Source organism: Musca autumnalis, unplaced genomic scaffold (genome assembly GCF_047663935.1).
Source record: "Musca autumnalis isolate F117 unplaced genomic scaffold, ASM4766393v1 scaffold_2, whole genome shotgun sequence".
In the NCBI taxonomy this organism is placed as follows: domain Eukaryota; kingdom Metazoa; phylum Arthropoda; class Insecta; order Diptera; family Muscidae; genus Musca; species Musca autumnalis.
In genome coordinates this window covers 77,427,301-77,450,820 of record NW_027411755.1, presented here as the reverse complement: position 1 = coordinate 77,450,820, position 23,520 = coordinate 77,427,301, and the positions used below count along the sequence as shown (strand labels likewise).

The 23,520-nt window shown below is 35.6% G+C and overlaps 1 long non-coding RNA gene across 1 annotated transcript; it reads right to left on the bottom strand.

Moving 5' to 3' along the window:
- Positions 1 to 20,048: 20,048 nt before the first annotated feature.
- Positions 20,049 to 21,346, bottom strand: LOC141392846 (uncharacterized). Its single transcript, XR_012409896.1, has 2 exons — positions 21,298 to 21,346; positions 20,049 to 21,237 (listed from the first exon to the last, which is right to left on the bottom strand). It is a non-coding gene; the product is annotated as an uncharacterized lncRNA (long non-coding RNA).
- Between the last annotated feature and the right edge of the window lie 2,174 nt (positions 21,347 to 23,520).

Genomic DNA, 23,520 nt, shown 5'->3' with positions numbered 1-23,520 from the left:
TATGTTATAATAATATGATAAAATTAGTGAGAAACAAACAGTTATGTCATTTTGGTTAAGTCGTGTGACCCCACTGAATTCACTATAGCAGATATTTCACTGAAACAAGAAATATCTGCTACAGTGAATTCAAAAAATGGTCAAAAGATCTGAAAAATAAAAACTTTAAATGACTTTTTGTGTGGAAGCTTCTTTATCGAATTACTTTATGATTAAGATTTTATGCAATCTTAGGTAAAAACTCATCAAAATATCATACAGGGATACGAGGTTGTAAAAAAGTCATAACTAGACAACGGAATCCTATGCAAGCATATCTGGTTAGGATGGTCGTAGAGAAAATTTGATTAAACAGAAACACGTTTTATCACAAAATAAAACGAATTAGGCCCAGAAATTATTGCATATAGTGCATATTTTGACATATTTGCATAAATAAGCATATGCAAATGGTCTAAAAATGCCACCGAAATGGCTGAAATGTGGTATTAAGTCTTCGTTAGGGGTATGAAACTTTAAACCTGAAATTTGTCCACATGGGTCCACTTCTTCATATAGCCCCCATAGAACACTACCTCCCGATTTCCGATATTTTGAAGGTTGTGGCCTCAACATCACACTTAAATGGCTGACATTTTGTATAAAATCTTCGTTGGGAGTATAAAACTTTCCACCTGAAATTTCTTGCTATAGATTCACGCCTTCATATATAGTCCTGTCAAAATAGACATGCGTATAAGGGGGAAATAGCAAAAATTCCCACAAAGCTGAATTTTGCTGGAGAGCAAGGGTTAGCCGTTAGAAGCAACGTCCTAAAAGTCCCCATCGATCCCATGTGTGCAAAACAAGTTATTCGGGGTCAAAGGTCATTTTTGGAGGCATTATTCAGTTTTTTAATTTTTCTCAAAAACGGTAAGACTTAGCAAAAGCCGGCTAAAGTAAAAGTTGTAGATTCAATAATTGTCTACAAGAGTGGTCTTTATGATTCTTAAAAAAGACTTACCATTTTCGAGATATCGCGATCTAAAGGTCAAATAAAAAATTAGCCGCGTAAGTACATTATGAGAACCGCTTAAAGTAACGACACTATGTGTTAGATACTTCCGTAAGCTTTCACACGATATCCACTTTGCAGTGATTGGTTCAGTGGTACCGGGTCTAACCCGGTTTTTAAATTTGGCCCTTTGGGTCGAATAACCGGCGAAACGGATCCGCAACCTTTGAAAATTATACATTTCCGTAATCAGCGCAACAAACCCTACCTTCGGACAAAACTTGAAAAAAATCGGAAAGTTTTCGTTGGGGTCGTTCCCGTTGGGCTTTCGATTATACATGTGGGTTAAATGGGCAATTTTGGCATAAAATGACTCTAACATTGAATAACTCTACTAAACACGCTCCGGTTTTGTTGGAATTTTTTTAGAAGATAGCTATAATTTCGCTCTTCAAGAAAATATATATTTTTTGGGGGACAGACCCGATTACTTCGCTTATTTTAGCAGGTTCGTCTGAATATGTGCATATTTCCCTTATAAGTGCATAAAAATTGTGTGTTTTTAGAACAGCTATATCTCAAGAATGGTTCCTTCTAGGAAAAAAATTATAAAGGTCAAACTTGTAGATAATTTTTCTGTCTACAATATTTACTTTAGTCACTTTTTGATTAGATCAACCGTTTTCAAAAAATAAATCCGAAAACTTAAAAACCCTTAAAATTTGACCTTTGACCCCGAATATTTTTTTTTTGCACACATGGGATCGATGTGGACTTTTAGGACGTTGCTTCTAATGGCAAACTCTAGCTCTCCACCAAAATTCAGCTCTGTGGGAATTTCCCCATAGAACGGCACCTCCGGATTTCTGGTATTTTGAAGGTTGTGGCCTCAATATCCCTCCGAAATGGCTGAAATTTGGTACTAAGTCTTCCTTGGGGGTGTAAAACTTTCCACCTGAAATTTCTCGATATGGGTTCACGTCTTCATATAGCCCCCATAGAATGGTACCTCCGGATTTCTGGTATTTTGAGGGTTGTGGCCTCAATATCCCTCCGAAATGGCTGAAATTTGGTATTAAATCTTCCTTGGGTGTATAAAACTTTCCACCTGAAATTTGTCGGTATAGGCCCACGTCTTCATGTAGCCCCCATAAAACGGTACCTCCGAATTTCTGGTATTTAGAAGGTTGTGGCATCAATATCCCTCCGAAATGGGTGAAATTTGGTATTAAGTCTTCCTTGGGGTATAAAACTTTCCACCTGAAATTTGTCGGTATAGGTGCACGTCTTCATATAGCCCCCATAGTACGGTACCTCCCGATTTCCGGTATTTTGAAGATTTTGGGCTCACTATCCCACCAAAATGGCTGTAATTTGGTATTTAGTCTCCTTGGGGGTAAACAACTTTCCACCTAAAATTTGTCGGTTTAGGTTCAGTCCTTCATATAGCGCCCATAGAACGATACCCTCCGATTTTCGGTATTTTGAAGATTGAGGATGTGGTTATAAATTTCTCTATTCTATTGACTTGTCTGAAAAGAATTTAAAGAATTTTTAAACAGAAAAATTGTACATACAAACATTTTTGTACCTATTATTGAAATATTTCTAGCATAAGAAAATATTTTGCATATGTCATATGTTTCGATTGCAATTTAATCAGAAGCCAAAAATATGCCCAGTCCCAAAATTTGACATGAATCGGACCAAAAATAGGGGTTGCATAAAATTCCGCTGTCTAGGCATAACCCTAATGTACATACATATGAAAAGAAAAAAATTTTACGTAAGGTATTTCTTATAACTTTATTTGACTCATAATTTGGTGACATATAGATTGGTTCTAAAGGAACCATTTAGTATTGTGGTTGCCATAATTCACAAAGGGTGACGAAAGGGATGATAGATCCCAAGGAACGGAAACGAAAGAATACCATTTACATGGCAAAGCCTACATGCAGAAAAATATATATTTGAAATATGTTTGGATTCAAACATAATTTGTTTAAGCCCAAACAAATATATGTTTGCAACATTTTGTAACATAACTCAATTTTATTTGTTTGGGTACCAACATATTGTTACGAATGTAACTGGTAGATTTAAATAAATTTAGACTAATTTCTGTTAATTTAAGAATTTGAAATGTAACCCAAATTTCATTAAGCATTTAGTTCATTTAAATCAAATTTACAACAACAATTACTCTACAAGAATTCCAATCACTACTTTTCTTTGTTGCTTTGATCTTGTTTTTATTGTACGCCTTCAGTTCTCTGTTTCTTATTTATTTCTGCAACAACAAATATTACCGCAATTAAGAAATTATCGCTTAGTCTTAATTTACACAGTTTACTTAGCTATTGTTGTTGTACTCTTTCTATTTACATTGACCATTCGATTATGCTTCTGCATTGTAACCCCTTCTCCTCTCCCTTATTTATTTAACAGTCCCTTAGTTGTAAACACTCACCGGTCAATACATTTTTCGTATACGTATACGTATATTTATTATTATGGATGTACCTATTGTTTGCACCCAAACATATATTTGTTTTCAGTTAATGCTTGGGAGTGATTGCAAACAAATATATGTTTGCTGCATCATATGTTTGCATGATTCTACCTCTTTTATTGTGCCATGATTCACCCATAAGAAAGATAAAAATTCGAAAACCTTATGGCTCCAACGAAGACTAAGTACCAATGCCGTTAAATGCTTGAATTATATACTGTAAATCGGGCGGTGCCGTTTTATGGGGAACGTGGATCTGCACAGAAAAATTTCTGAATAAAAATTTTTTAGCTCCAACGAAAATTCAGCCAAATCAGTGGAGTAATGAGGCTAAAACCGAGAGTGTACACTGTAGAAGAAATATATGAGGGTCCTGGTAAATTATACAAATATCCTGGTTTCGATGGCATATATGTATATATAATAATATATAATCAGCTATGTTGTCCATGGTATACAATTGTATAATTTTGTGCAACTGAATTCGAAATACATACATATTTAGTTACAAATCCACTTGAATCGGATTATGCTGACAAATGATTGAATATCGTTATTGGCAAAATCAATTGATATAGATTTTTCTAACTGACGATTGGTCACAAATCATATCAGGTGTTCGTTCAATAGAACCAGTTAAAATCAATTATAAAAACATAAATTTCTTGGAATTAAATTGACATTCGATGACGACGACAACGATTTAAACTGGAAATCCCCGTCATTATTACGTTACTTTGTTCATAAAACAGCAACAAAAAACATTACGTCCCTGAATTGCAATACCACAATCAATGCAAAGAAAATAACAACAAAAACTTGTGCGTTCAATTCAATTTATTCACTTTTTGTGATACGCATCAAATTTTTTTAACTCACCTGTTCGCTTGCTCTTTGGATAGTTCAATATTATGACGACATGTGGACGGACGCATGTTAGACAAGAGTTTGCACCCTGTCGGAATCTCGGTTGCCAGCTTACTCCTTTCTTATATTTTGTTCGCATGTTTTTGACAAGAAGACTGACAAAAACTACAGCAACAGCAACATTATTTTTGCAGATAAATTATTGATAGCGACATTTAGTTATGTGGCGGCGATAGACAGACTGACAGACAGACGTGGTACGTGCAATGGCAAACAATCACTTAGCTGCCGCTAAAAAGAACAGTCAACGTCGTCATACATCAAACAATAAGTGACACTAACTGCAACGATTACCACGCTTTGAAAATTTAAGCTTAGAGATAAGTTAAGCACCTGAGATGTCCAACCAGTTATTTGAACGATTTCTGCGATAAAGCATCAATTGAGTCATCGATAGAGGAAGAATGCCTAGACAAGAACTCTTCGAATAGAGGAAGAATGTCTAGACGAGAACTCTTTGAATAGAGATTTCAGGAATCTTGAGTAAATGATAGGGCGGAAGAACAACAAGTAAGAAAAGCGTTAAGTTCGGTCAGGCCGAACTTTTTATACCCTCCACCACAAATGTCAGCCATTTCGGTGGATTAATGTGGCCACAACCTTCAAAATACCGAAATTAGGAAGGTACCGTTCTATGGGGGCTATATGATGGCGTGGACCTATAGCTACAAATTTCTGGGGGAAAGTTTTATACGCCTAAAGAAGACTAAAAACCAAATTTCAGACATCTCGGTGTGATAATGAAGCTAAAACGTTCAAAATATCGAAAATCGGGAGATATTGTATTATGGGGGCTATATCAACACGTGGACCTATATAAACATTTTATGGTAGAAATTACGCGTACTTTATATGGGGCCTTATATGGGGGCTATACCAAAACGTGGACCTATATAACCCAACTTTGGTAGGAATATTTTTTGGCCTCTGGAGACACAAAGTACCAAATTACAACCAATTCGATAGTAAAATGGGCCAAATATCTTAAAAATTCCTTAAAACGACGACGCGTCACTTTGTATGGGGGCTATACGAAAGCGTGGACCTACACAGCCCGCTTTCAATACCAAAAGTCCTACGTAAATATAACATATTTTCCCAAAATTTCATCAACCTACGTCAATCCGTTCGGACGCTAGAGTGATTTCCACAGACGGACAGACAGACAGACAGACTGACGGACATGGCTATATCGATGTAGAATTGCACGCTGATCATGAATATATATACTTTATGGGGTCTACAATGATTATAATATACCCCCATCCTATGGTGGAGGGTATAAAAATTATCTAGGTAGTGATCGCCTACACAACAGATATCCCCTAATGCTGAGTGTCAGGAGATCACGTGTCCAGCGGTGTTCTTTGGTTTGCATTAGGGTACCAAATGTATTGTAGCGGGCGCCTCAACGACTTTACAGTCTACGGTCATAGGAACAGCAGACAAATCAGTACATAAGCGAAATTAAATTTAGAACAAACTGACAGAACAAAGTAGGGGACTACTAGATACTACTCGAGCACTGTACTCCCTTGGCAAGTTGCGGTCGAGACATGAAAACGACCGGATGAATTTTCTAAGAACTTTTGTAGGCAGGGAACGCTCTAATCGGAAACAGAGGGGAAACTGATACGGCTAAACCTCAAGATAGTTGAGAAGTTCGAATGTTTTAACCCTCAATTACCCAAGAAGTCCCCCAGTAAAACTGAGGACACAGGAAGCATCCAGCAAAAGAAGCTCTCCAAGAAGCCAACGGTTGGTTGATCCAACTCAAATGGGCTCTATCGGTAAGAATGTGAAACCGAAGTAAATATCACACCATCCTTCACCTACTTCCGTTAAGGGGGCTATATTAACGGAGGAAACACATCCTTCCTAGAAGAAATAATATGGGAGCCAAGACAGCCGAAATAGCTGGTCCTAGCCACAAGGTATCCTTCAAATCTTCGAAAATCTGTAAAAACGACGTTAAACTTGCTTTAACCCTAACAATGATCCCAAACAGTCTACGTGTATCAGTCAATGACGGAACCACCCTACGAGAGGGCCACACTGTAAAAGGATTTAAGGTGATTTCCTTTTTTGTTAATAACCTTGGCAGTCGTTGGAAAGGTTGCACGGTGTGCCTTAACAAATTTAAATGGAACGTGCTTACACCTTGGAAGTTTCTGCTGATTCTGAAACTACAATGCTCGTAGATGAGAAATATCAAGAAACAAAAAAAATCGCCGGAGGGATTTTCAAATAAACGCGATTTAAGTTCACATTTTTAGGGGTTCTTTAGGTTTTCACGATTTTGCTTCGAAACCGCGAGTCCTATGTAAATAGACTGTAGCTGTGAAAATTCTCCATAAGATTGCAATTTATGATACTTTCGTAGGTGTTACCGTTTTTGAGTTATAGAAGTTCAAATTGAGACAATGCACTGACTGTATCGCCTCCTTATAAAACAATGCCATTAGTGCAATTTCCCAAATAAAACTTTTATATCTTGAAAATGGTACAACCTAGGAAAAATAAATCATCCAGTCTTGTAGAGAATTTTCACAGCTTCAACATTTTCTTTAGTCCCATTTTGATATGACTTGCGGTTTTCAAGCAAAATCGTGAAGATTAAAGATAAAAACCTAAACATTTTAATTGAACCTCTATATCTCAAAAACGGTAAAACCTACGAAAACATTATAAAGACCAATCTTGTGGAGAACAATGCCATTAGTGCAATTTCCCAAATAAAACTTTTATATCTTGAAAATGGTACAACCTAGGAAAAAATAAATCATCCAGTCTTGTAGAGAATTTTCACAGCTTCAACATTTTCTTTAGTCCCATTTTGATATGACTTGCGGTTTTCAAGCAAAATCGTGAAGATTAAAGATAAAAACCTAAACATTTTAATTGAACCTCTATATCTCAAAAACGGTAAAACCTACGAAAACATTATAAAGACCAATCTTGTGGAGAATTTTCACAGCTACAACATTTTCTTTAGACTCATTTCAATACGACTTGCGGTTTCCAAGCAAAATCGTGAAAACCTAAAAAAACCCTAAAATTGTGAATTTTGATCGCGATTTATTTAAAAATCCCTCCGGCGATTTTTTCTGTTTTTTTATTTTTCTTATCTATGAACATTGTAAGCGGTTTCCATTAAAAGTTAGTTAAGGGGCACTGTGCATAATATTGTTTTATAAGGGGACGATACATGCATTGCATTGTCCCAATTTTAACTTCCATATCTCAAAAACGGTAAAACCTACGAAAATATCATAAAGGCCAATCTTGTGGAGAATTTTCTCTGTTACAACATTTAGACCCATTTACATAGAACTCGCGGTTTCCAAGCAAAATCGTTAAAGCCTTAAGAACCACTAAAAATGTGAACTTAAATCGCGATTTATTAAAATCCCTCCGGCGATTTTTTTTGTTTCTTGATATTTCTCATCTACAAGCATTGTAGTTTCAGAATCAGCAAAAACATCCGAGATGTTAGCACCTTCCATTTAAATTTGTTAAGGCACGCCGTGGTTGTGAGCTCGCTGTGTCCAGCTCAGGTTTACTTTTATTTGTTTGTGTCAAAAGCCTCGGCAGTCTTTGGGAAGGTTGTAAGCTCGCTGTAAAGAAGAGTTTTGTCAGCGTGATTGCCAACGTCCTTTGTGGATCCTGACCCCAATCTTCAAACTGGCACATGGAGTCTTATATGTTCAAGCACGGAGCAGTAGGGTCTGACCATAAAAGTATCAATAGATGCTAAAAGTCAGGATAATCGGTAAAATCACTTTTGTGCAATTTCATGCGGATTGTTTAACACTAGACCACCTGAAGCTATTCAACATTTATACAGGGTTAAGCATATTGTTCGCAAAGGATAAACCAATCACGAAACCGGAAAAGAATTCGATGTGGCACATGACATCCGAAACATGACATCATCCAAACCATTGGGCCCAAAAAGAATCTCAATGATAATACTTCAGCAACTGGATGGAGCCGGATGTGAGCATTTGACAAATATACTCAATTTATCGTTAGTCACCTAGATTGTACCAGGACTCTGGAAAGTTAGCAGCATGATCCCGATGCTGAAGCCACATAAGAATGCCAACAGAGTCGAATTGTACAGTCCGATTTCTCTTCTGTAGCCAGTAGCGAAGATTCTAGAGTCACTATTCCTCCATGTGATGAGAATCTGTTTCTGAGTTACCCAAGATCAGCATGGATTCTGGAAAATACACATGACCACAACAGCATTACACACCATATCCACATATTTAAGACGAGGACTGAACCAGAACAGGCCCATTACTTAACGATGGCCTCCGATACGGACAGCCAGGTCAAGCTGTTCGCGGACTTCCCCTCTGCCGTACTTAATTTTGGAATTTTGAGTTTGGAATTTAGAAATGTGAAGTCTATGAACCGGAACATAAAGTTTCACAAGGCGGTGTGATATCTCCGAAACTGTGTACCATCTACATTTCTTAAATTTCACACCCTAAAGACGGAATAGAGATCGTAATGTATGCGTATGATTGTACGATCTTGATGTCGGGTCCTAACGTGTGATATGTGATAGGAAAAATACCTACAAAGCTGACTCAGTGTAATTCTTTCATCTGAGGAATATTAAAACATCTGCTACTAAATGCACTGTACACAATCTGGGCGTCTGAAATGAGGCTTCCACTGAACATATTGGTTAATGATGCCCTGATTCCGACCTCCTTTCGACTACCCCAAGATATTGGATGTGTCCTTCGACAGCATGTTTAAGTCGTTCGCGTAAGCCACTGCTATTTGTGACAAGATCAGAAGCAGGAACTGACCGGCAACACTTGCGGTGCTGATAAAGAAACTTTGTCGACAGCTTACAAAGCAATAGGCCGGTCGTAATCTATGCGGCCCATGCGTGGTATGTTGAATGCCACCCTAAGGACTGCAATAATATGCCCCTCATGATACCAGTGAATCGCCATCATGAGGAGCCGAAAATTTTACCTTCTTGGTGTAATCGCCATGAGCATCTATGCTACAACCCAGGTACTTAATGATCTAAGATAGAGGACAAATGTACAAGCGGGAACCTCTGAATCAACGAGCCTATCAGGCAGACGATAGAATTAGGGTGTCCAAAACCGAAACCGGTTAACCGGTTTTGAGTTACAAAACCGAAACCAGTTTTCGCAAAAACCCGTCATTTTCGGTTCACCGAAAAATCCGGTCATTTGTGTCGGTTAACCGGTTAAAAAATAGTAATATTATTAATATTTAATTAACATTGTATTCTTGAAAGTAAACTAAACTTAACTAGCACAAGGTACGGGCAAAGTTGTAAACGTCTACCTTTAAATTTGAAAAATATTTTGTGTAAAATGTATAGTTGTGCCAATCTAGTTTAATTGAGCGATCTATGAAAAAACTGTGTATAGGTAATATCTCACGGTAGTTTGAATGACGTTACCCACACGTTTTTGAATTAGTACAGTAAACTAAGAACTTGTCGAATTTAAGATTGTAAAGGGTAACGATAACAAAGTGCATGTTTGATTCCGAGGTTTGATTGAGGTTATCAATGCATGAGGAAGAATCCAGACTTAGTAAAATGTAAACTTAATTCTTTTGGTACATAATTTTATATATGTAAGGGTTTTTACTATTCTTAGTTTTGCGGTCCCCACTTCGCGGATGAATGTCAAATAACAGGGATATTATGAGATAATTATATAGTAACGAAGTCGTTATATGTACTTAATTTACACATTTTTAATCAAATATTTTTCAATTATGAGCAGTTTTGTACTTATTTTACAAAACCGGTTAACCGGTTTTTGAAAGAATTGAAAATTTCGGTTAACCGAAAACCGTTTTGTTTGAAAGAACCGGATTTTTTTGGAAGAATCTACAATGATGCAGTTTAGTATCCTTTCTCCCTTAGTATCCTTCCTCTATCGATGACTCAATTGACGCAGATTAGAAGAAATTGTTCAAATAATTTCCAAAACTGCGAATAAAGGAAAATTGGCCTATAAATTACACATAGGCGAGCGTCGGATCAAGGCGTTGGAATTGGAAACACAATTGATTCCTTCCAAGCCGAAGGAAAGTAGCCGATATTTTGGAAATAGGTGGAGAGGATGTTCAGAAAAAGTATGACGGATTCTACTGCTTTCTTCAATGCAATATCCCGGATATTGTCAACACCACAAGATTTTTCGTACGAGCCTTTTTGCTATTGCTGATCCGCCCATGTCTGGATAAACGAATTCTTTTTAATTCCATATAATAATAATTGTTCCACAAACATCCCAGGCGGGACAAGGGAGACTTCTCTCATATCAATGAGTGCACCCCGATTCATATTACCTACTGTTTATCGCCGAGTCCGAACGGCGTGTCCTAAGACACCACTTGTAGAGAAGTTGTACACGGCTGAAATACTCAGGAAATATCGCCAACATTACAGAGGGGTATTTTGCCACCGTTGAAAAGTGTTTGATGTTGACTGGCCGGGGAATCGAACCCACGACCTTTAGTGTGCTAGGCGGGTGTGCATACCATTGCACCACGGTGGCACCCTATTGCTAATTGTTGTTACATTAGCTTTCATCTCATTGATGAATACTATCAATCAATATCCATAGCTTCAGCTGCCACATCGACATCGAAAAGTATTGTCCGAAGATTCCTCCGTTTGATGGATATCACGAATGTTGTTTGTCATTATTTCTGTATTGTATCGTTGTTGGTGATCGTAGTTCCGCTGCTATAGACCAGTTCACAAATTGGTTGCCCTAAGTGGAGAATCTCTTGGTGTTCTGTGGGAGATCGCCAAGGACTGTTTGTCACGGAACGTTCTCATCATTGTTCTTCTCAAGGTAGAGCTGAGTCCATCGACACACTATACTGGCATTTATGTCAACAGGAAGGGTGTAGTCTTCTAATCCTTCTCTCAGTGCCGCTGAAATCGTTTAATCATTACCTTATTGTAGTTGTAGGATATCGCTTCTTATTATTTTCGGATATCATCGGTTTGCAAGCACAGTAGTCAATTAATATTGGGCATTCGTCACCGACATATTTTGTTGGTTAAATTTCCTCCCCAGTTTTAAGGCTTGACATTTGACATTCACGATTTCAGTGGTACCGCTCAGATTGGCAATTTCGTCCAGATTTGGTGAATTGAAGACATCTTGTTGGCGAAATTACTTACTGCAATGTAAAATATAACAATGTATTATCCATCTCTTCTAAATGTCCTGACACCGCAGCACAGTGGTCCCACTTGTATGGGAAGGTGCGACAAAAATATTTCTAATCGTCGGATCGATCTGATTTTTGCAGTAAGTGCTTCAAAAGAGTTAAAAAGACTGTATCCAAAAAATCATCACTTTGGGTATATTTTTTCCTATAGCCCCCATATAGCAGTATTACCCGATTTCAGGTATTTTGATGTTTTTATCTACATTTTGGGCCCGAATTGGCTGTAACTTGGCATTTGGGGTTCCCAATAGTCAAGAAACTACCCCACCAAAACTAGTGGACATAGGTTCAGGTATTGGAATAGTCCCCATATAACAGTCCTTCCCGATTTCAGGTATTTTGAAATATTTGACTAAATTTTTCTGTTGGTGTGTCAGCAATTTTAAATTAACTTTATTCAGAGAAAAATAAAACATTTATTCAAGATATTTAAATAGGTATATATAACTACATAGCATTATTCAATTCCATCCAATAACTCAAGAACTGCTTCAGATAGCGCCCTTTTTGGTTTGCAGGGTAATTTTCTTTGCTCCGTTACAAACGGGTCAGAACTTAAAAGTAGTCTATTCATCAAATCCGTATTAGTTGAAATTCTGGATATTTTTCGCGTATGGTTTAACCTATAGTTTTTTATATCCTTATTCCTTGCTTCAGCTGCCTCTTCTGAGAGTTCTCCAATGGGTACTAAGGCATACTGAATTATTTTACCAGCATGAAGTAAAATTTTATGTACAGTTGCCGGAAGCTAAAACCAAGGATAGGCTTTGACAAGTTCACAAGCTGTATCCCAGGCGTATGTTTTAAATTTAATAATGTCTATATTTCGACCAGATGAAATAGCTTGTAACAATGTTGAACAACGTTCAACAAGTGCTTTATCTAATCCAGTAATTTCGGCAGATAATGCAACATTATTAAAAAATGTTCGTGCTGTGTTACCATCGTTAGATGTTCCACTGCCGCCTGATCTAGGCTCATCAACAATCAACACCATTCTCGCTCTAAATTTTGCTTTAATTTCCTTCTTTCTAGATAACAATTCCCGATTATCCTCAACTGATCTTACTCGCCTTTTTTTTAGATTAATCCTGTACGAAATATGTAAAAAATATTCAAAAAAACGTATGTATGAATGCAGTGGAGATAATCCAAACTCATAGTATTCTCTTCTAGTCGATCTGTTCGAACACTCCTCGAGCTCATTCATTTGCTTGGGGCTTGCTCCACAAATATAGCATCTTGACGATGACGATTGACTTAAAGCACTGCAAACTTTACCATCAACCATGGTTAGTTGAAGTTTGTGATCAACACATATTTTTTTCCCATTGATAGAGTATTCCTTTGAAGTTCCAAGATTCGAGAGGCGGTGTAGTTCATAAGATCTTGTAATTCCACCTCCGCTTTTGATTCGGTAACACAAATGCAGTTTGCATTTGGGTAGCTTTTTTCCTTTTCAGAAAGAATCGTTTGGTAGCTGGGCAACAGCTTATATGACAATTTTGAATTTATAAATCTCCGAATTAATAAATATTGATGTTTGGTTAGATTGGTTTCCATTATAAGTGAAAGTACCTCAACAACTTTCACTTCCGATATTTTCGATTCTGCTTGGAAACATACATCGCGCAATGCAGCAGCAGCTGATTCGTCCACTTCAGCTAATTTATTTAGACGCCGTTCCTTAGTTCTTTTCGTAGAGTCTGCGAAATCAGTAAAAGGCCGTCCACGTTTTTTATTATCCGTGTCCGTGCTTTGAAGTTTTTTGTTTCACTTTGCATGGAACACCATATTTCAGAAATATACAGGTGCGAGAAAATGCACTCATAAGTAGATCCTAAAATAAAAATGTAGAAATTTTGAACTAAAAAATCAAAACAAATAACACAAAAAAAATAGAACACAACACAAAACAACACAACAATACTGCAGTAGGTACTAAATCGACCAGAGGCACCATCAGTATTTTTGATGTCACGCACGGAAGCGCAAATATATGCAGCTGGAATCAATTTTGTTGTAAACTTGACACTATTTCGAATATTCTCCAAAAAAATTGATAGTGGCGAAGGATGGCGAATTTAGTAAAACTCAACTTCAATTTTTAAGACTTGGAAAAAATGTCACAAAAAAAGTATTATAAAAAATTTAATTTCCAGCACGTTTTATTCGAGCAATATGTAAAAAAATTTATGTAAAGGTAATTAGAATACCTTGAACTAAAACTTCCATTTCAAACACAAAATATTTATCTTTTCAATTTTGAGTTATTTGCCTTGTAAAAAGTCACAACCTTACTGATGATTTTAAAGTTTTTGAAAGATCATACGTAAATGTCATCTTCTTCTGCTTTGCTTTGTTAAATACCGTTATAAAGTACAAAAACAGTGTTGGAATATTAAACTATGATATGTTTAGAGATAATTTGCTGAATTGCCGCTGACATTTGATGATATCGATTTTTCGATTTTTGTCGCAGGTTGGGACCAGTGTGCGCAGTATTCAATTTGGCCAGTATTAATGGAAACTTATTGAAAGTGCTCCGGATCTGTATTCCAGTTTCTCCACAATTACGACCCTATCTACACTATTTGTATAGAATGTATCCGTCGATGCTCAGACAATGCTTCTCTGTCAGCAAGGTATAATACCATAATTGGAATGAAGTTCGTTCCCCTAACAAAAGTAGGCTGTATGTTATATGTGTTCTTTCACTATCTGATGGATTTGAAAACGCAAAATAAACCAATTTGGTGGCATTAAAAATATAATTTTTACATTGAAAGTTAATGCCAAGGAGCTCCTCATTGAAATTCAATCATCACTTTTAACTTTATGTTAAGCGGAACGCTCTAAATCTGTTTGGTAAATCCAAAATATAACAAAAGAAGACTTGTAATAATGGGGGTATATCTACTTAATTAAACTTTAAATTTGTCACAAAGCATTGACAGCTCAGTTTACCTATTGCTACACTGCCAAATACAAGGTGTTCACATACCATAAATTATAATTAAATTAATTGAACATACATTTTTCTTATCACATACGTTCCTCCTATCCTTCGTAACAAAGTAGCACCAAAGAAGCTCTGAGTTAGACATGTACAATCCCAACATCTTGATATACGAGTGACATCCTATAAAACCATGATTAGCATCCGTTTTCTTAAGATCTGAGTCTATTCATCAGAACTGTTTATTAATTTTGTTTTTTTAACACTGAAAAGTATAGTTGTGTATGTGTGTGTGGAAGTGTACGTGTTGACAAACATTAAACCAAATTGGTCATTAGAAAAAATCTCGTTTATACCATTTCTGAAATCAGTCATGCCACAAGCATTTAACTTGACTTCTCAACTAATTTGAGTATTGATTCTACAATGGCCAAATATATTTTTGTTTTAAATTCCCCAAGAGAATTATATGAATCGAAATAGTATATGAATGAAAGAATGTATGGAATTGAATGGTGTAAGCAATTTGCTTAAATGCAAAAGCAGTGAATATTTCGTAACTGTGACAGTTCAGCTGGCATAAAAAACCGAAACACTTTGGAAACTTGTTATCATACAATTCCATGAAAACGCAATCGGAAAAAAATATTTTAAATTCAAAATAAGGTATGTTTAGTGAATGGTAAATACATACATATTTCAAATAACTCATTAGTTATGGCAATTTTCAAAAGTGAACACCGCTCAATAAATATGTCAATATTTATCTCAATTTTCAGACAAGTAAAGAAATAGTAAATTATGTTGTTAAAATCATTGCGTTGTCCACCTTATGTTTTTTTCGGCATAACTCAATCAATCACTTTATCACCATCCCACACATACATATTTCAAATGAAGCAAATATTGTTTGTAATGACAATGTTTCCAGATTAACCCTTGGGCGTAATTTCTTGTACTTAAAAATAACGATATTCTGCATGATAGAACAATAAAAGGTAACAGCAATACCCAGCTGGCTGAACTGGGGTGTAATGTTAGCGTCAAATTCCATACGACACATGGTGGATTAATAAGGTGTAACGCCAGAAACAGCTGATCTTCATACCAGTTGTCAATATGCGTTATTGTGAATAAAATCACATACAAAATGTAAACAAGCAATTCACAGTAATGCATTATTCTGAGCAAATTTGACGTTTGACATGATTTGATGTAACACCTTCTTATTCCCCCATGATATGACATTAGCTGTGTCTTTTTGCGTGACAATTAGTAATAATTATTACTAATGTTGCAGATTTTGACAGTTGTATAAAGGAAAAATTGCTGAAAAAATGTTTCAGCAACATTTAGTAAGTACGAGGACAAACCTATTTTATATATTTATTTATATCAAAGACATAAATACAACTTAGACTAGACAAAATGCATGCAACAAAAAAATGTTTACGAAATTTTGTATAGAAACATTACCCTTAACAGGTTGCAGTTAATTCAAAATCGCAACCAAGGAGGAACATTTCATGTAATGGTATCTGAAACGAAATTTATGAATTCAAGGATCTATTCAAGAATAATTCCATGTCAATTGGATCGGTAAATTCTGTTAAATACGTAAAAATGTATAAAAGAAAAATGTATAAAAGATATTCTCGATCTGAGTGTTTCTTTGCACACGCATCTATTTTAGCGAGCAATTGACACTTGGGTATAAAAATTTTCTTGTTGAAAAACAAGAAACAAGGGAACTGATGAAGATCTGTGGCGAGATCTGAAACTATAGTCTTCCCTGCCTTAGCCCTTGGTAAACATGGCCAAATTTTCCCACTAAAAATAAAGTTGTTTTAATAAAATATTAAAACAACGACTATGGGATTAAGACTGACTATTTTGAAAAACAAAATAGAAGTCGTCATCCCAAATAAAAAAACGCCAATCCTCCTGTGGTATTTTATTAAATTTGAAAAAAATAAAGCCCTAATAAACATGTGCTTTTTTCATTTTAAAAACAAAAGATGGAGACAGCTCCTTTTTTTTCAATGAATTTCCAGCTAACTCAAACCTATTTCAAAGAATTCTGCTTCTTGCGAGAAATTATGCATTTACTGGAATGATATGGAAACATTTAAATTGAAAATCCAACGAGATTTCATTCATGTTTTCCAAAATATTCAAACAAATGTGAAAAAATTTTAGTTTTTAAAATTATAACAATTTATTGATAATACAATTTATATTTTGTTTACATTTACCGATGAGACTAATGTCATGTTCACACGAGCGTTTCAATTACGTTGTTCGCCCGTCGAACGACGTACACGAATTAACCCGTTTCCACGACACCATTCGTAATTAACAGAAACATAAACAAATTTTTCTTCATTTTTGTTTCCTTGTTTTCACTAAAATTTGAACCGAAAACACATAAAATATACACTAAATAAACTTTCCTTCAAATGTATCTTCTATATTTAACTATACACATTTCATTCATTTTTTCCATAAATTCTGAATAATTTTGTATTTTCAATATATTTTTATATGTTTCTATTTTCAAAATTAAAGAGAGAGAGAGACATGTCAAAACAATGTTTGTGTATACAGACTTTCAGTTATTTCTTTCCTTTTTGTTTCTGATTTTTTACGCAATTTTGAACTAATGGACAAGAAATGTGTGTGGAATTAAGGAAGAAAACCCAACCATCTTCCTTCTGCATCTATATAAAATGTTTAGTTCATTAATTTTCATTCATCTTTTTCCTTTTTCCTAAAAATGTTTGTGTTTTCAACAAATTTTTCAATTTTGAATTTAGACATGTCATAATTAATTTTTTCGATAAATTCTCTCATTTGTTAGGGATGGGACATACTTATTCGTCGTTCAGAGAGTATTTCTGATCGAACCACGTAGAAAAATCGTCGTTCGTTCATAGAATTTTGTGTGGGGAAATAAGTAATTTATTCATAGTTATAGGGCGTTTATACTATTGAAGGTTAACCCTGTGGGATTTAAAGATCCAGTGGGTTAACCTTAACCGTTTATATATGCCTTTATGAGGATATAAATGACAGCTGATTTTTGTTTGTGTATACATACAAAACAGCAAATAAACATAACATTAATAATTTATTTAAATTTTATAGAACTGGAAAATAAAAAGACATTGCCAGTTTCTTGCGTACCTGTATGCAAGATCATAAAGTGACTGAGCCGGAAATGAAAAACTGGCTGCCGCTGACTGCCCAACTGGAGAAGATCCATCACCGTTCCAACCATGGAGGAAGCTAAACAAATGGCTAGTCGGAGCATTGGCGATAGTCGAAATATTTCCAAATTGCCATAGATTACGCTATTTATCAATGTGACAAATTGGAAGAGGACAGTGAAGAAGAAAATGAGGTGGGTATAATTAATTTTGTAGTAGGAAATTTTGATCTAATTAACTCTTTCTTTTAGATTCGATTCAAGTCCCCACTGATGACGAAAGCAGCAGCGAAGAAGATGAAAAAGATGACATTGCTGCCTCAGAGTATATAGTTATGGAAACAGATGACGAGTTAGATGGACTTGATATGGACAATGTCATTAATACTCAAGAAAATGCAAGTATCACCAATTAAAAAGTATGTTGACCATAAAATTACTGAATTATTTCTTAAAGCTCTCGGTTTGGATGTCAATGACAAAACAGACAAACCAAATGCTCCATCTAAAATGAGTGATGTTAGGATCATTTCATCTCAATCCGTATGGCAGTGTTAATTGGTCATACCAATTCTCGCAAGGGTGAAGATCGTGCTGTTATGCGTATTCTATCGCGTATGTCCACTTTGGTTATATTGGTAAGTCACTGTGTTATAAATTGCCGGCTTGATTATTTCACCATAGGTATTTCTTATGGAGGATCAGGCGACCGGAGTGCCTTATATTCTAAGAGCCCATTGTTTGCACACCAATCAAACGCCCCAATAAAGAATGAAAATCATGCAGCTCATAGGTGATGGAGAAATTGATGTACTGCTTGTATCTCCAGAAGCTGTGGTGTCTGGGAACGTTCCACTGGCTCTTGTGCGATTCTACGTCAACTACTAATTGCCTGTATTGATGAGACAGGCCAATTGTGTTTCCCAATGGAGTCAGAATTTTCCTGCTAGCTATTTGATGATCTGTAAAGTTTTAAAGAAGAATTTGCCCACCCGTTTAAGTATTATCAATCATTTGGGCGTATTAGCTGGAGGCCATTATAAGTGACTACTTCCGTAATGATTATCCCAAAGATTTGATATTGGAATATGAGGTATGTGGACGCAACAAAGACATTTTTACAATGGTAATCGTAATGGTTTTTTTACAGGAATCAAATGTCTCGGATGGTGAAATTGAAACAGATGTTATAGTTCTCATTAACATGTACTCCGAAATAATTTCTCTGGACTCAATGTGGTATTTCATGGTATTTCAATTCCGAATTATCCAGCTACTATGTGGGCACGTTGTAAAGTTTGACCTATTTCAATCGTATTGTACGATTGGCTAATTGTTTTATTGTAAAAAAGCGCATGTAATATAAAATATGTTTGTATTTTTTGAAAATCTCGTTTCGCTGCTAATTGTGTCTTTACCCTCAACCATTTATTTGTTAATAATTGGCTGACTTCCGTATCGTCAGATTCTTTGTGGTTTTAAAACTTCGTCCATTTTCAGTTGCACACTCAGGCATTGTTCTTCGAAAATGCAGATAAATGTATCAGAAATAAAAATGATACATGTTTGCTTTTTACATGAGTTAAAAATGCGCAATTTTGACGTTTTGAAATACATAGCTTGGCATTTGTTACGTATTATGGCGTTATGAAACACAATTGCTCTGTTCCTTTACTTGCCTGAGGTTACCATTTCTTACCATTTTTAACCTGCAAAGTGTTCCCTTACTTTAAAAAGCATACAATTTATATGAGAGCAATTCACCACTTTTACCATTTTCTGCCACTGTTACCATTTTTAAAAGTAAAGGAACAGACCAAATAATTCAGACAGTTGCAGTCCTTTGCCAAGTATATGACGATACGGAAGTCAGCCTTTGTTGTAGTATTGAGCTATTTTAACCCCCAGTTTTTGTAAAAAATTTTATTCTTCTCACACGAATTGTCAAATTTTGTAGATCGATTTACTCGCTTTAGCGCAAATGTAGAGCGCTGATTTTTAAATGAGGAATCCTTAACGATATATGGAACGGGTATACTAAAAATTAGATGTGTATGTCATATGGGGGCTGAGCTATGAATGCCTAAATTATTACGAATATAGACGAACGAACAAAAATAAGTTACAAAAACTGGGGGTAATCGTGTGTGATTCAAAGTGTAATTTAAAAACGAAAAAAGTCGTCGAACGATTTTATGTGAGTTTATTCATAATAAAATTTATAATTTATGTTTGCTTTATACCTCAGTGTTACATATCTTTTAATTTTTCAAGTCAAAATTCAAATTTGCAGTTGCTTAATTTGCTGCTCGTACCCATTAGGTAAATTTTTTACTTATCATAGCAGCAGTGTTGTTGTTGTAGTTACGCAAATATGTTCGTGTATTATTTCAGTTATCAGGTTCCGGTTCATCCGTATCCAGACTGAAAAATTCTGCAACCTGTACTGGATGGGTCCATAAAGAATCAGGAGACAGGTGAGTGGGGCTTGCTGGGCAGCTAAACAAATTCAGCGTGTCTTGTGGTCCCAACCTGCCGGGCATGTGTTGGATTTCGTGGCATCAATTCGGTCCCAATACGGATCTTAACTGGGCTACGGCACTCATACTGAATCTCGGTACTGCGTGCGTGACTGAATTAGTGTGAATACCTTTGGACTTCTCTCTAGATCATGAAGATCTCTCCTGACGGTTCTGGGTGGGGAAACATGTCCATTAAATCGTGGTAAGGATGCTCACTGTGATAACACGGTACTGCATCGACACCGGTAAAACCTTCTCTACTCATGTCATGAGAAAGCTCCCTGTTGCAGTCTTCAGAGCGGCACTCTGGCAGTTTTAAATATTTTTCAACTGCGTAGCGCTTACATTTGCACATTTGCATAGCTCCCTGGCGCCGTATATCTTTTCACAGACTAGCCCAATGCTTTGTTAGAGGTCAACAAGGTTTCTAAATGCTGCCGACAAGCGTCTTAATGACCTTGTTCCTACTTCCGATCTTTTCACAAATAGTTATGGCTATGAGAACGACTTAAACATGCTGTGGAAGTTACACCCAATAACATGGGGTAATTAATGTTCGAAATCTGGGCTCCATCTATCAACACTTTCACTTATTTCACCGTCCGCATTTATTTCTTTGGCGTCTGCAGGCTGTGGAATTTTAGAGAGTAGAGGTGTACGGAGATATCACCCATCTTGTGGAACTTCCTCTTTCACTCTACGGGGTTTGGACTTCATGTTCTAAATTCCACAAACGACTTGGAATTCCGGAAATGATGTTGGGTAACTGGAAAACTGTCGGTTGGTTGTTGAATGCCGTAGCCGCTTTTAAGCTTTCCGATTTATTACCAATCTTATTGCAAACTGTTCCTGTAAAGAAATATAAGTGTTATTTAATTTTGGTATTCAAATAAATATGTATTTACTTACCTCTGCGAATTCATCTTAATATTCTCTTTCTGTTTTCATTTGTGTTGTTGCATGTTTTTGACAATAAAACAAAACGTAAACAAATGGTTTGTAAAAACGCTTGCAACTTTTCGTACATTGGGAAATGAGTTGCATTTTTTAGTACAAAAACAGTGTTGGATTACATTAGTATCCAGATTTTGTGCAGGATCTCAAACAAATCCTGTCATGAAAAGATTTAACTTTGTATGGTAAATCTTCATAAATTTGATGAGATTAGGCAAACAAATCCTGATAATGAAGGTTAACCCTGCAAAAAGCTCTAATATAAACAGCATATTATGGGTCGAACAACGAATAGAGAACGAACGACGTACCGTGGAAACGGGCTATAACATTACAAACAAAAACAAATTTCTATGTGATTATTGTTGAGTTGTATTTGTTGTAGTATTTACTTTACCTTGTTTCTTCTACAATGGATATTCTGGTTGTATTGTATAACTGATGCACAATAGGCATGTTAATTATAGGATTTGTCTGTACTCACTTTGTCTGCGACTACTGGACGCACGTTAATCGATTTACCATTTTTAGCACTTGAATATTTTGATTCAAGAAGTCGAAGTCATCGGTGAAAGATAACGCCTATAATGTCAATATAAGATCACGGCTAAAGTCATCTTGCAAAGCCGTACAAACTTTGCGGGGGAACCAAATTCGAATGTGAAACTTCTTTTACCATATATAATTGTTGAAAGCGTTATAAATATGATAATTATCGATGGTTTGATAGGTTTAAAGTAGCATTAATATGGTCCAATTATTGATAAAAGGCTTTAGTCTTTTATACAGTACTCTCTCGATACCACTTTGTATGAAATATGATGGAGACCTATGCCAATGTACTTGGAACACAATGTCTTGCCTATGTTTTGTAAATGGGACATAGAATTTCTATAATTGATTTATTTATTATGTTTTCCTCTTGCTCACTTGCTGATTATATCCCCAACAAAGACTAAATGCCAACTTTAAGCCATTTCGGTGGGATATTCAGGCCACAACCTTCACAATACAGAAAATCGGACGGCACCGTTTTATGGGAGATATATAAAAACGTAGCCCATTTTCAATACCAAACATTCTAGGGGTAATAGAAACTTATTTATAAAGTTATAAAGCTCTATCTTAAATATCGCGATATGTATCTTGATTTCAACAGATAGACGGACGGACAAACGAACATGTTTATATCGACTTAGAAATGTATGCTGATCAAGAATATATACTTTATAGGGTTTCCGGCGAATATTTCGATGCGATACAAACGGAATGACAAATTCAATTATACCCTCCTTATTATGAAACGAATTTATTATGAAAATAATTTATTTTTGTTACCATTCGGTAATACGATAATTCGGACAAACAAACAAAAACAACAAAATTTCGCAATATTGTAAAAATCATTAACAATACTGATGGTTGGAACTATCATAAACTAGAACGTTTACCAAAACTATTGTCAGCCCAGAAAACCAGTTACTGAAATGTTTGATTTGATTATATATAGTTCTCATATACACTTTCCACATAACTTTGGTATAAATGTCACGTTTAATATTACGAGTGTTGAAAAGATAAAATCATCATATAAAATTCTTAATTCATGTCATATAAACAAAACGCAACAAAATTGTTTTTTTTTTTCACAATGGCATTGAATACGGAGAGAAGAAAATAAAATTGTCGAAGAAAAGAGAATAATATTGTACAGTTGGCAAAAACTATTGTTGCATTTTACAAAAGCATTATATTTCGATACTCCTATTTATAATCATTGATGCAACAAGCAAAAAAATTGGTAACACTTTGTTTCGGTGATACTTCTGTGTTAAAGTCCTAAATTTGGTTGGCCAAAAAAATAAGTACATTTTGGAAATCGTTAATTTATATTAGTACATTCAAATGTTTTAGGATATACAGTAATTTATAATGGTTATATTATTAGTATTTGGTGCTTCCACCATTATTTTGAACGACTATTAGTATTCTTTTTGGCATATTACTTAAAAATTTTAAGTAATTTAATATCACATTTTTTCTATAAAATTCTAAAATTGCGCTATTTTAAGTTCCCGCAATAGTTTCCTATTAAATACAAGTCCGATTACTGCCTAGGCGAGTCATGCAACTTCATTCTATTGTCCGGGAACCAATCCTTGACATATGGGGATGCGT